At 48.6% G+C, this 13,608-nt stretch overlaps 1 long non-coding RNA gene across 1 annotated transcript in view; it reads right to left on the bottom strand.

Moving 5' to 3' along the window:
- LOC109309260 overlaps positions 1 to 2,872 on the bottom strand; it is a 7,707-nt gene extending 4,835 nt beyond the window's left edge. Inside the window, exons 1-2 of the long non-coding RNA XR_002100862.1 lie at positions 2,861 to 2,872; positions 641 to 643 (exon numbers count right to left, since the gene is read on the bottom strand). This is a non-coding gene — a long non-coding RNA (uncharacterized LOC109309260). The remainder of the gene's footprint in view (positions 1 to 640; positions 644 to 2,860) is intronic.
- Between the last annotated feature and the right edge of the window lie 10,736 nt (positions 2,873 to 13,608).

The following is a 13,608-nucleotide window of genomic DNA, read 5'->3' as shown; positions in this document are numbered from 1 at the left end:
CTGAAAGTTTAAAACCAATTGACTGGGCAGCAGTATTTCTATTTAGGTAGCACTGAGACAGCCAATTGACTTCATAGCTCTTTATAATCTACCAGATTCCTGCTGATCTTTCTTCATTCCACAGGTGTTAACAACCCTCTCTCCTTTTTAACAGCTGGTCTTGATGTTCTACAGTTCAAACTATCCCTTCTTCTCTAATTTTGTTAGTCATTCCTTATAATGTCTCTCTCCTATTTCACAGCTCTGCAGACTATTTTTAGCTCTAGCTCAAAACCTTAACTCAGGCATGGTAATATTAACTCAGGTGTAGAAATGACTGACAGTAAAGTAGTGGAGGCACTGTCAAGACACTCAAAAAGACTAGATTTTGTTTTACAAATCTGAATAAAAGAGGTACATTTAACTATAATGACTGCAGGACTAGAGAAACAACATCTTTTGACTTCTTTTGCATAGCTTATTGTGTTTTTTAATGTAATATATAAATCTAACAAATTAATGAACATTCCAATAAAGTTGTATTTGTTTTTGCTTTGACCTTAAACTAAAAAATATAGTACTCAACCTGTAACATATTAGTAAAGCTTCTAGTTTCTTTTATCTAGAGAAAATATGTGTTGTGTGTAATGACACACCATACCATCTGCATCTGTACCATTTTAAAATCTTAGGTCCCGCTTATGGATATAAAATTATGTAGATTAGTCAATATTAGGTATTATCATGACAAGCTTCAGTAGCCAAACTTAAGAGAAAAAGGGAAATTACTGAGCAAGGCTTAACATCATTACAATTAGTGTAAATGAGTGCAAGGCAATTCACATCAGAGGAAACTATTTTTGTAGCATGCCAAACAATATCTTTCTATGAAAAAAGCTTTATTTTGCAGGTGTTATTCCTGGGACTGACAATGAAAATCCTGGGACTTGTAACTTAATTCCATATGTTGATATTTTTGTCAGTGTAACCCCAATGGCTTCTTCTCTCTCTCTACTGGTTTCAAGGAAAAAATCCAGGACGGGCTAATTTCCCTTGCATTTTTGTAGCCACAGTTCTACTAAGAAAGTTTTGTCATTTTGATTGAATGTAGCAGTAATTCTAACCAGTCTTTTTATTGTATAACAAGACAGCATAGGAGCTTCCTAAATACACCTCAAATTAGGGATTAAATCCTGGGACATACACATTGACCACAAAGAAAAGAAGGGAAAAGGTGCTTTTTTCCCCTTATTTTCTGAGTCCATCCAGTGGCCTAGGGCTGCTCTAGATTTGCCAAATAGATTTCATAGACATTAGGGCTGGAAGGGACCTCAGAAGATCATTGAGTCCAGCCCCCTGCCCCAGGGGCAGGAAGTCAGCTAGGGTCAAAGGATCATAGCAAGATAAGCATTCAAACGTTTCTTAAAAGAGTCTAGAGTAGGTGCTTGCACCACCTTTGGAGGGAGCCTATTCCAGGCCTTGGGGATTCGGACAGTAAAGACATTTTTCCTTATGTCCAGCCTGAAATGGTCTTGCAGGAGTTTGTGACCATTGGACCTTGTCATCCCTTGGGGTGCTCTGGTGAACAGGCATTCCCACAGATCCTGATGCACACTGCTTATGTACTTAAAGGCTGCCACCAGATCACTGCTGAGCCTGCGCTTTTCCAAGCTGAAGAGTTTCACGGCTCTCAGCCTCTCTTCATAAGGTCTATTCTCTTGCCCTCCAATCATGTGTGTAGCTCTCCGCTGGATTCTCTCAAGCTTCTCCACATCATTCTTCAACTGTGGAGCCCAGAATTGGATGCAGTACTCCAGCTGCAGCCTCCCCAAGGCCGAGTACAGCGGGAGGATGACATCCTGAGATTTACTTGAGAAGCATCTATGGATGCAAGCCACAGTTTTGTTTGCTTTACCAGCTGTGACATCAAGTGGCATTGGTGGCTCATGTTCACCTTGTGGTCAATCATGACCCCCAAGTCTCTTTTGGCTTTGGTGCTAGCGAACGTAGCACTGCTGAGCCTATAAGCGTATGGCAGGGTTTTTTTCCACAAGGTGGAGTACATTGTATTTGTTGGCATTGAATGTCATCCACCCACTTTCTAAGCCTATCCAAGTCAGTCTGGATCACCAGCCTATCCTCAGGTATGGACGCTCTATCCCAAAATTTAATCTCATTAGCAAACTTGGCCAGTCCACTTCTGATACCAGTATCCACATAATTGATAAAGACGTTAAAGAGAACAAGTCCAAGGATGGAGCCTTAGGGGACACCACTGGTCATGGAGCGCCATAATGATTCACTTCCATTGACTACCACTTTCTGGGTCTGGCCTCGGAGCCAATTCCCTAGCCATCATCAACTGTGAGGTAGCCGAGGCCATAGCTGGCCAATTTTTTCCATGAGGAGATCATGGGACACCAGATAAAAGGCTTTTTTAAAGTCCAGATATATGATATCAATCTCTTTTCCCTTGTCCGGTGACATGTCACCTGGTCATAGGAGGAGATGAGACTGGTCAGGCAAGACCTAACTGCAACAAACCCTTGCTGGCTACCCCTCAGGATGTTGCTATCAGCCAGCTTGTCGAGAATGGTCTCTTTGATAATTTTTTCCAGCATCTTTCCAGGGATTGAGGTCAAACTGATTGGCCTGTACTTCCCCGGATCTAGGTTCCTCCCTTTCTTGAAGATGGGCACCACATTGGCCTTCTTCCAATCTTTAGGTACTTCACCTGAGCGCCACTAGTTTTTGAATATCTTTGCCAGTGGCTGGACTATGATGCCTGCCAGCTCCTTAAGTACTCTGGGGTGCAATCTGTCAGGACCAGATGACTTGAAGGTGTCCAGCTTCTCAAGGTATTCCTTTACAAGGTCTATACTGATGCTTGTCACCCTCACTCTGGCCATCCCACATTATGCTAGGCAGGGCAGTCCCTTTGGGTCCATGAAAAACCAATGCAAAGTACCCACTAAACAGGTTGACTTTTTCATGGGTGTCAGCTGTTAGCTGTCCCATTTGGTTTAGCAGGGGTTCAGTATTACCCTTGCTTTTCTTGCGACTCTCCACCTATCTGAAAAAGGACTTTTTATTGTCCTTGATGCATGTAGCCAGATGGAGTTGGGTTGCAGCCTTGGCTTTCCTGGTTCGCTCCCTACAGGTATGGACCAGTGCAGAATACTCCTCCTTTGTAGTGATTCCTATCTTCCATCCTTTATAAGCCTCTTTTTTTTTTGGTGTAGGAGGTCCATGAGCTTCCTTCTGAGCCAAGGGGGTTGCTGTGCCCTTTTGCTAACTTTCCTCTGAGTTGGGATGGATATCCCTTGTGCTTTCAGGATTGTTGTGTGACAGGGGCAGGCTTTCATGTCTGGTGCAAGCACTGGCCTGCCCCCATCTCACTTTTCTGTCATGCCTTGATGTAATAATATTGATGTGATAAGTAGGCGGGAGTCTGTCCATAATACACCCCGATATTCTGGGTGCTATCTGAGGCTTTGTTCCACCCCACATCATGGCCCAAAGCAGGCCCCATGGGCGCCTCACAGATGGCATCTCAGGCTGCTAACTCAGCTGTCCCCTTCGCCCATTAGCTGTGGCCCCTTCCCTGGGACCTTTGACTTCCCTTTAAGCCCTGGTCCCATCTCAGGCCAGTCAGAACCCTGAGCTTCTCTGCTTTATATGGGCATTCCTTGCAGTGGGCTCCTGGCCCATTTGCCCCCATATGAGTCCTGACCCCAGCATCTACCAGTCGGGTCCCTTGGGTTAGGTCTAAGCCACCTGCCTGCACTCAAGGATTGGGGTTCCCCATTCCCAGCTAGGGTGCTTCACAAACCATGCCTGGCCTGTCAGGGTCACTCACCCCAGCAGGCTCAGGCATTTCAAGAAGCTTACCCGAGTTAGATGGATCATATAACCCACCCACAGGTGAGGGCTGGGGTTAAGGCACCTCTACTTGACTTTCAATGGGGTAGTAACTGGCCTGGCATTTTTCTGGGGTTCCCGCACCACTGGGAGCCCCACTAGACCACCCACTCCTGGCATGGTGCAGTTTTAGGTCATGCCCAGGACCAGAGACTCCTGCTCCTACCTGCAAGATGTTCCCATGCAGCAGCTCAGTCAGGCAATGTTTCTTGCCTGTCCCCAGCAGCAAACGGCTTTTGTTTATATAGGTGGCCAGAGTTCTAAAATGGCCACTGTAATCAAATACCTGCTGGCTGCTTGATCTAGCCCTTAAAGTGTCAGGCATCACTGGTGCCCTGCCACATGCTCCCTTAAGGAGTGACCACTTGTCTTGGAGTCCTCTCCCTGTTGAGTTATGATGACTTAGATCCTCAACAATAAGCCTCGTGAGCTTATCAAAGTCAGCTTTCCTAAAGTTGAAGACTTCTGCATTGCTGACTGACTTCCCAGCATTGCAATGGATAGTAAAGGTGATCAGCTCATGGTCACTGTCTCCCAGCTTTCCTTTGATTCTTAGGTTGCTGACTAGATCATCCCTTTTAGCCAGGACCAGGTCCAGCAGTGCTTTACATCTTGTTGGTCCATAGACTTCTTGGGTCAGGTGCTAGGAAACTAGCAGCTTGAAAAAGAGTTCTTGATGACTAAACTGGCAGTAACATCACAACAGAGCACTGCTGAGTTGACCTGAGATCCAACTAGACTGAAATACATCTGATTTTTCAAATAGGAAAGACAGAACAGTAATAGTCAGGTTTTGAATTACACTCAGACTCTTTGTGGGTCTTCAGCAGTGGCAGCCAGATGCTGGAAGGAGCCACCATTGCCACCTGAGCTGCTTAGAAAGGTGCAGGGTGGGCTGGGGGCTCTTATCTCTTATGAGGGGTGGCTCTCATTTCTTATGGGGGGGTTCAGCCGAGACCTCCTCTGAGCCCCCTTGTAACAGGTCGCTCTCCCCGGTGCCATCTTTCTGGTTAGCCGCGCCTTATGTGGGGCGCCCATGGGGCCTGCTTTGTAATTCTTCTGTCCCACCCTAATCTCTCCTGCCACATCTTGATGGAATATTATTTTTTCGAGCGGGAGACTGCCTATTCTTTTGGGTATGTTGGAGTCTCTCCCATTATGGCTTGACCCGTTTACTCTGGCTAGGCTTCCCCGTCCGAACCCACTAAACAGGGATTGACTCCGAGGCTCTAGCTTTTTTTTTCCCTTCCAGTGCCTGGAGGCTCATGTCCCCCTTTCCTGCTCCTTTATGGAACCCGGCACTCCCTAGCCCAGAGGCACGGGAGCCAGACCTACAACCAGAGGGTCATGGGCCCAAAACCCAGGTGCAACCCCGAACCCACCTCTGTCAGTCCAAACAAAAAACCCCAAAAGACAAAATATAACTGCACTGCAGTGCACCAGACCTCCCTGGCTTTTTTAAATAGTCCTTCAAGTACTGGGGTTCATGTCCCCCAAAAGCTGCACCCTCACTGGCGCCAGAGTCTGCCTCCAAAAGCTGCACCCTTCTGGGTGTTGGGGTCTGTGCCCCCAAAAGCTGTGCCCTCACTGGCACTGGGGTACCCACTCCATTGAGGGTCCCCAAAATGAGGCCTCCTCCATCCACTAATAGCTTCTCCCAAACCACCAGTTCTAAATAACCAAAAAGAAATATGAACAGTCCCATCAGTGTGCCTCAATAAAATCATAATAATAAAAAAAATGTGATCATATCACCTTACATTTACGCCAGGTTCATGTTTTGGATCCCATCCGTTGGCTTCCGGGGGGTCTGCTGTCTCTCAGGGTTTCCATGGTCCCCCCTTCCAACTTTTGAACCGCTCATCAAGCCTCTCCCTGGAGCTTTAGGACGCAATCCCTCCCCTTCACCTGCCTGCCCCCCTACAGCTGTTCTGCCCTGGGTTCTTATAGTCCTGCCCCTTCCGGTCAGCTGAGTAGTTGCCCTGGCCCAGCTATTAACCTCTTCTGCACCAGTTCTCCAGGCTCAGAAGGTTCGGGCCTTAAAGGGGCAGGCCTGCTTTCTAGTGACAGGGCTAGGGTTCCCTGCTACACCCCCCCATATTTTGAACCCTGGCAGCAGTAGAGCATACTTCAGACAAGCTGCTTGGCTGTGGAAAGAATTGTCATCACAGAAGTTGTGAGATGAGGCAGTCACTGAATCAGCAGGGTTAAGGATAGACATTCAAAAAACCTGAGTCTGAATCAATTCAATCTTTGCAAGTTAGTTTAACCTGGCTAGGCTGAACTGTTTTGTAACTGGACAAACATTCTCTCTGGGCTGAGGAAATTTAGACATATGCCCACAGTGGCTCGGGCTAGAAAGTTGGGGGGCGCCGCTAGAGCTCCCTTCCCTTATATAGAGCTGAGCTGGGGGCAGGGGGTATGTCCAGGCCCTGGCAGGATGCTGTGATTAGGGAGGGGTTCCCCTTGCTGCTCCTGAACAGCCCAGGAGGAAATGTTTGTCACCCCTAACTGAGTGTTTATCACCCCAGTAAGAAAACAATGGAGGGACATTACCAGCTGCCAGTATGTGGTCTACTAGCTACTGATGAGATGCCTCTGTGAGGGACAAATGCCTGCTTAGCAGAGAGTGGAGTGGGGGGGCAGAAGCCAGGCAGATGCCAAACCTGCAGCCAGGAGCACAGGGGGGGTGCCAACCCTGTTGTGGAGCAGAGCCCGGCCCTGCCCAGCCCAGAGAGCATGCTGGGATGTTGGAGAGTCTGATTTAATTTAAACCAGCAAGCGGTCTGGGACAGACATTGCGTAAACCAGTTTGAGCCAAATCAGTTAAGTCTGATACTATATTCAACCAGGTTTATCTCAAACCAGTTTTAGCCATTCTCAAACTAGTTTATGTGCACTGAACATCTGTTCTGTTACAGGTTTAAACCAGTTTCTGATCACTTAAGCCAGTTTATGTAATGTCTGTCCCTAGCCCAGGAGAGCAGTTTCTGCAGCCAGAGGTGAACTGAGCTGAACTACATTTATGTGTCCCTGACCCACTCACATTTGAGGGAAGCAAAAAGGTAGATGGAGTCAGATGGGTAGGACTCAGAGCAAGGTTCCCTCTAAGGTGCACACGTGAGCAGCCGTGCACAAGTAAAAGTCTGACCGCACACTAACTTTTCAAGGCTGCGCACCAGGAGAGGAGCTGGGCTGTGGCATGGGACATTAATGAAGGTAAGCTCCTCCCCGAGGCAGGGGCAGGGACAGGGGCCTGGCACAGGCTCTGCTGGCTCTGGGGAATTGCTCTGCTCCCCCACATTGCCTTGGGGAGTGAGGAGGCACATGACATCAGGGCTGGGGAGTGGAGCACTTCCCCGGAGGCGGCAGAGCCCGTGCCAGCCCCCAGCCTCAGCCTCCATCCTTGCCTTGCCTCACCTCGGGAAGGAGCCACTGCCTGCCCTGCGTGAAGCTCTGCCATCTCTGGGGAACTGCTCTGCAGGCTCTGCCGGCTCCAGGGAAGTGCTCCACTCCCCAGCCCTGACACCACATGCCTCCTTGCTCCCAGAGGTGATGTGGGGGAGTGAAGCAGTTCCCTGGAGATGACAGACCCCGCCCCAGCCCCCAGTCTCCAGCCCTCAGCCTCCCGGCACCCACTGCCTGCCTTGGGTGAGGAGTGTGAGCAGCTTACCTTCGGTTAGTGTCCCACACTGCACTGAAAGGGGGAGGTGGGACTGAAGCTGCGCATTCACGGACCGAAGCAGTGCGCTCATGGACCGAAGCGGCATGCTCATGGACTGCTACTCCTTAGAGGGAACAGCGACTCAGAGTGAGACCATTTCTAGGCAGCTGTGTCAGGAAGAGTCACTAGAGTGGAGCTATCCAGACTACCAGAGACTGACTGATGTTCTGTGAATGAGGAAGGAATTGCATATACTTTCTGCAGGTTGCCGTTAGTTTTCTTAATTTTTGTTTAAAACATCTTATTTGCTGAGCAATCCCATATTTTGTTTGTGTGCTGAAGCTGTGAAAAGTGCTGAAGTCAGGAAGAAGCAATTAGGGCCACTGGCAATGGATTAACTTTATTTTATTCCCTCTTTTCTTTCCCTCCCCCCCCAGCAATCAGAACTACAGGTGAAACTGGGCAGGGCCTTCTGACAGAGCTTATATTCCAAAAATTTAAAAGAGACTGTCAGTTTGTCCTGATTGCTGCTAAAAAACAACATCTGACAGAAGGATTATACTTAACTTTAAACCATTGGAACCAACACTGGTAGCTGGGTCCACTGAGTTTAATTCTGCTTTATACTATGGTTAACAAATTTAAACATCAGGGCCTTGCAATCAACTTGGAAAATTTGGTCAAAGCTTGAACTTCAAGGAGTTCCTGTATTTATAGGCTTCAGATTAAATTAAGCACACTCCTGAGTACAAGACCATTAAACATATTTTCTGTAATGCATTATTTAAAAATCAATAGACTTTCCTCCAACTCTTGGCACTTTATTTGTTTTTGCTAGTCGTGTATTCCTTTTTCTATGAAAGTGAGAGCTAGGTTAGTATTTGTATTGCTGATAAGCTATGGGAAAGGAATCAGCTCCCTTTCAAAGCCAACTGTACTGTAAGAAGAGGTCAGATCATTTGCAAAACTCAGTCCTGTTCTTTCTTCAAAGAATAAGATAACTTCTTTTATGAAGTGTCACAAAAAATATAAATGCAAACACTACCAGCTGTCCCTGCTATTCGAACAAAACTAGAGAAATGTTGAAATACGAAAAAGAACTCCCACCACTATTTTGATATGTTGGGCATTTTTTTACTATTCCAAATATATCTAATGCAGCCTCCCTTCAAGTTCTTGGACTCAGCAGAGAAAAAGATAAGTGGTTTCACTTATTCCTGGCTTCAGCCCTTCCAGCCTGGATAGGAGGAGTAACAACAGGAACCTCAGTATCAGGAGCTCCTGCACCTGGGACCCAAAATGAAGGGAAGTAGGTAAATAGTTCCAAGTAATTAGTTTAATGGCTTAAAAGGGCCACAGAATGAGAGGGGAGCTCCTTCTAATGCAAATGTTTGTATTCACGCTGTGCCTACAGCAAAAAAAGGCTATTTTTCTGGATTGTGTTTCCTTGATGAAAGGATCCAGTTGTTTTATTGGCATTCCAACATAGGCTTTAACTATAGTTATCAATGTGTGGAATATATAAATACTGGGCAGTGCAAGGATTTTCCTTTGTGCTTTAAAACTTTGACCAAATTGTCTTGAGTCTGTAAAGATTAAGAATACTGGTTTACGGCACTGTATTATCCAGGGTAAAATTTTCAAAAGTGCCTAATGGCTTGATCCAAAAAAGGGTTCAGTGTTGCAACACCAATCAGTAACTGCAAGGTGCCTTTCCACCTAGTGGAATATGTAGTATTGACTTAGGCATGTAGGTTCCGTATACAATGCATAGGGAGAGAAAAAAGTACCTAAGAATGGGTTTAAGAAAAAGTAGCCACCTAATATAAGCAATAGGAGACACTCGGGAGAGTGGAATGTCTGAATCCCCATGCCTTTCTGGGATTTAGTCCTAGAATGCAGGGACACACCTAGTTGTGATAAGGATTTAGGATCCTGAAGTTCCTCCTGGAAGTAGGTTCATATACAAAGCCCTTTCTCACAAAACAGAAAGACATGGTGAGGGAAGGTATGGCACCTCTCCTGTATCCAAGTGCTCAGTAGTTGGATCTGGGAGACTTGGGATCAATTTCTAACTGAAGGGCCTCTTAGGTGAGGGGGAATGGAGGGGGGTTAATCCTCCCTCCCTCCAGTATCTGGCAAAGGGGGGATGGAGGGGGCTTATCATGCTGCTCACCTCATGCACAGAATGATCGGTGGTTGGGGCTAGAAGACCCCACTGCAGTCCCCCAGGGACAAAGGGGGTGGAAGGACGAATAACCCCCTCCCTGCCCTTTCTGCCTCAGGGGACCATGCCCCTGTGTGGCAGAGCACAACTGGGGTGATCACCACTTAGCACGGGCTGCAGCAGGCATGAGATGGGCCTGGAAGGGGGGCAGCCCCGAGACCCCCTTGAGGAGACATTTTAAGGGGGAAGGTGTGTGGCGAAGCACCTTTGGTGTCTGCCACTTTAAGGAGCGTAGGCAGCAGACAGGTGTAGGCCAGCCTTGATGAGGGTGGCCATTTTAGAGCCCTGCTCTCAGGGCTGAGGCAGCAGTTCGCTGCCAGCAGCCAAGAAGACAACATCTGGCTCAGCTGCTGCTCAAAACATCCTGGAGGTTGGGGCAGGAACTGTTGGGGATGGCAGGAGGCCCCTGGTCCTGAGTATGACTGAAAACTGCACTCTGCCAGGGAAGGGTGGTCTGGTGGGGCTGTCTGTGGTGGGACAGTCCCCCAGAAATGCCAGGCCAGTTACCTCCCTGGTGAAATGTGGGTAGGGGCACCTTAAAACCTCATCCCCCACGACTGTTGTTGGGAGAAGCCTGAGAAGGCAGACCTGTATAAGTGGGAGGTGGGGTAGCTACTCAGAAGCCTGACCCAAGGTACCCTTGACTGGTCAATCCTGGGGCCAGGACCAGAAGGGTCAAAAGGGCTGGCATGCCCACTGCAAGAGATGCCCAGAGCCAGGAGAACTGGGGTTCTGACTGGCCTAGAGGTAAGACCAGGGCTTATGTGGCCAAAGGTCCCAGAGAGGGGGCCAGTGCTGAGATGGAGAAGAGTGTAGGGAGTTTAGCAGCCCAGAATGAGGGCAGAGTAGACCACCTGATCAGGAGGGATCTACTTGGGGTCCAGACTAGTATGTTATTGGGCCCAGTGTTGATCAAGTGTTAAGAACTTGCTTTGGATGCCATCTGCAAGGCATGGGTCATGATAAAGGGAGGTTTGAGTTGTGTGAGAATTGCCCTTTGGCACCAGGGCACTTGAAGGGCAGCCTCCCACCTAGTACCATCTTAATTATTTAACAACAAGGCATGGCAGGAAAGTAAGGTGGACAGTTTGCCCAAAGATAGGTGAGTGGGCCCGCACTGTGACCGGACCTGGGAGTTTGCCCCTTGTCACACCCTGCCCCCACCACTGCGGAAGCAAGGGGAGAATGCCAGGCAGACCCCCAACTCAGATCCATGCCAGTTCACCCCATCCCTGGCCAGTTCACCCCAGGCTACTGCCAGGGCTGGTCATGCCCCCGCCGCTGGAGCAGCCAGTGGAGAAATGCCTGACAGGTCCTTGCTGGTGGTACAGGGGAGGGAATGGGGGAATAAACATCTTCCCTGCTCCCTTCCAGAGCCAGCTTCTGCCCAGGCCTCTGACCCTGCTTGTCTCTGCTCCAGCTGGGGAGGAGAGGGGTTGGGCCAGCCCTGCTCTGCTGGAACAGAGAGCACAGCCTAGCTCAGAGAGCATGCTGGGATGCTGGGGGACTCATAAACCGGTTTGAGCTCAATCAGTTAAGTCTGATACTATATTCAACCAGGTTTATCTCAAACCGATTTCAGCCATTTTGGCACTAGTTTATGTGCACTGAACTTGCATTCTGTTACAGGTTTAAACCAGCTTCTGATCACTTAATCCCATTTATGTGCAACTTCTGTCCCTAGCAAACAGATCCTTTGTGGAATTTTCAAAATCCCTTAGGTGCCTAACTGACACTGTCATAATGACCTAATTCCCAGTCAATCTCAACAGGAGCCTATCTGCTTGTTTAGGTCAGAACTGTATTTTGCAAGTGTAATGTATTTTAAAATTTCCTCTCCACAGTGAAATAATCTATATGATTAAGATATTTTCCGGGTGTAAACTAGTCTATACTAGGAGTTTTTGCTGGCACAGCTATGTCAGTCACAAATTACACCTCACTGGGTGCATACAGACAAGCGCGCATGTGCCTGTTGTTGTGTCTCAAAGCAGTTTGAGATGCCACAAGAGGCATGCTGTGAACAAAAAAATATTCCCTGTGCTGCATATTTGCAGCGTGGGCTCTAAATTTGACACCTGGAAATCCAGGTATCAAAAAAACACCCCATGGATAAAAGCACCCTGCAAGGCTGCAGCAGACCCATGTGCCATCCTAGGTAAGTAGGGACATGGGAGTGGGAGAGGATTGTGGGTGTGGGGGGACTGTGTCCGGATGGGAGGGGACTGCTTGGGAGGGTTGGGTTCCCTCGCCTGCCCCCCACAGGGCGCACAGCACCACCCCCAGCAGCTGTGGCCATTGGGCACTCAGGGCTGCTGCTGGTACAGCCCCCCGTGGTGTGGCATGCCTCTGGCAACCTCAGACCCAGCACCGCCTGTGCCAGATGTTGCGGGCCTGGCCTGGCTCAGTCTGGGGGCATGTGCATTTGGGCAGCACTGGGACACTCTGGCTATCACCTGGGGTCCCAGCACCACATGAGGGACTACACATCAGGCCCTGCTTCTGTGCAGCCAGCCCAGCCTAATGGTGTGTGGAGCACTTGGAGGCAGGACCCAGCCCAGCTTGACATGTGGGTCCCCAAGGTTCATGGGATACGGAGGAAGGGGCTCACTGAGCCACAGCCCCACAGGAAAAAAACTGGGAGGCCTATGCTTTGAGAATGTGGGGGGGAGGGAGAAAAAACACACACAAAAGGGCTGGGGAAACTCAAGCTGGCTTACTCAGCCACACAACAAATACCAGGTCAGGGGGAGTGGACCACAGGACTTACCACACAAGGGCAAAAAACACACAGGGAAGGCTGCTGAGGCAGGTGTAAAAGGTGGCTGGAGCAGTGGAGGGGCTTTGTGGAAAATCTGTCCAGGAGTCCCTCAAGCCTTCAGCTGGTCACTCAGCAGCACAGCAGTAGGCAGGAAGACAAATCAGGATCAGATGCAATGAGGAAGCTGTGGGGGAGAGTAGGAGCAGTCAGTCAATTAGCAAGTGATCAAGTGCAGGTGTTGTGTCAGGTGGTGCAGCAGGGATTCTCCCTCTCTCCTGAGAGGGGGCAGCAGCAGAAACAGCGGCGGCAGCAGCAGCGACAGCAGTGATGGGAGGAGCTGTCCAGTTCAGCCACTCAGGGTGTGTTTCTGGTGAAAGTGGAGGTGAAGATGGGCGTGGCCTGCCAAGGCAGCTGGGCAGGCAAGGCTTCTTTAGGCTGGAGCAGTGATGGTGGGGGAGGGGCCACAGGCAGCACAGGCTCCCTCCCCAGGCTTTCCCTCAACTGCAGTTTGGCGGCAGGCTGGGCAGCAGGGCAGAACAGGGATGCAGAAGCTGGGGTGCAGTGCTGGGGTGCGGTGCCCATTGTATCTCTAACTTACATCACTATGCTGGCAAAAATCTGTAGCATAGACATGGTTTCGTTAACAGTGTCCCAAGGCAGCTGGCCCACAGAAGAGTTAATGACACACACTTGGGAGTGAGACTTACTTTCTGGAAAGATAAATACATTAAATTAAGTTCTGACCAGTTTTTTTTGTAGCTTATATAGGAAGGATTTTGCACTCTGAAAATAGGCAGTATTGGCCATTGTTGCCCTCAGAGCTTGTCTATACTCAGTTTTTACATATTTAACTAAATCAGCTGTGTGACTCCCAAGAATAATCAATGAATGACCGAGTTAACCCTTTTGTGAAGTAAGTACAATGTAATACATAAAGGGGCAATTATAAGATCACAGACTTCATCCAAATCAAAATCTACCTACACGATTTTCAAAGTGGGAGCAACAGCTTCACTTTACAATAGAACTTTTGTGCATGTATAAACAACTGTTGTA

Source organism: Crocodylus porosus, unplaced genomic scaffold, assembly GCF_001723895.1.
Source record: "Crocodylus porosus isolate Cpor-Errol unplaced genomic scaffold, CroPor_comp1, whole genome shotgun sequence".
Classification (NCBI taxonomy): domain Eukaryota; kingdom Metazoa; phylum Chordata; order Crocodylia; family Crocodylidae; genus Crocodylus; species Crocodylus porosus.
This window is presented reverse-complemented; position numbering and strand designations above follow the sequence as displayed.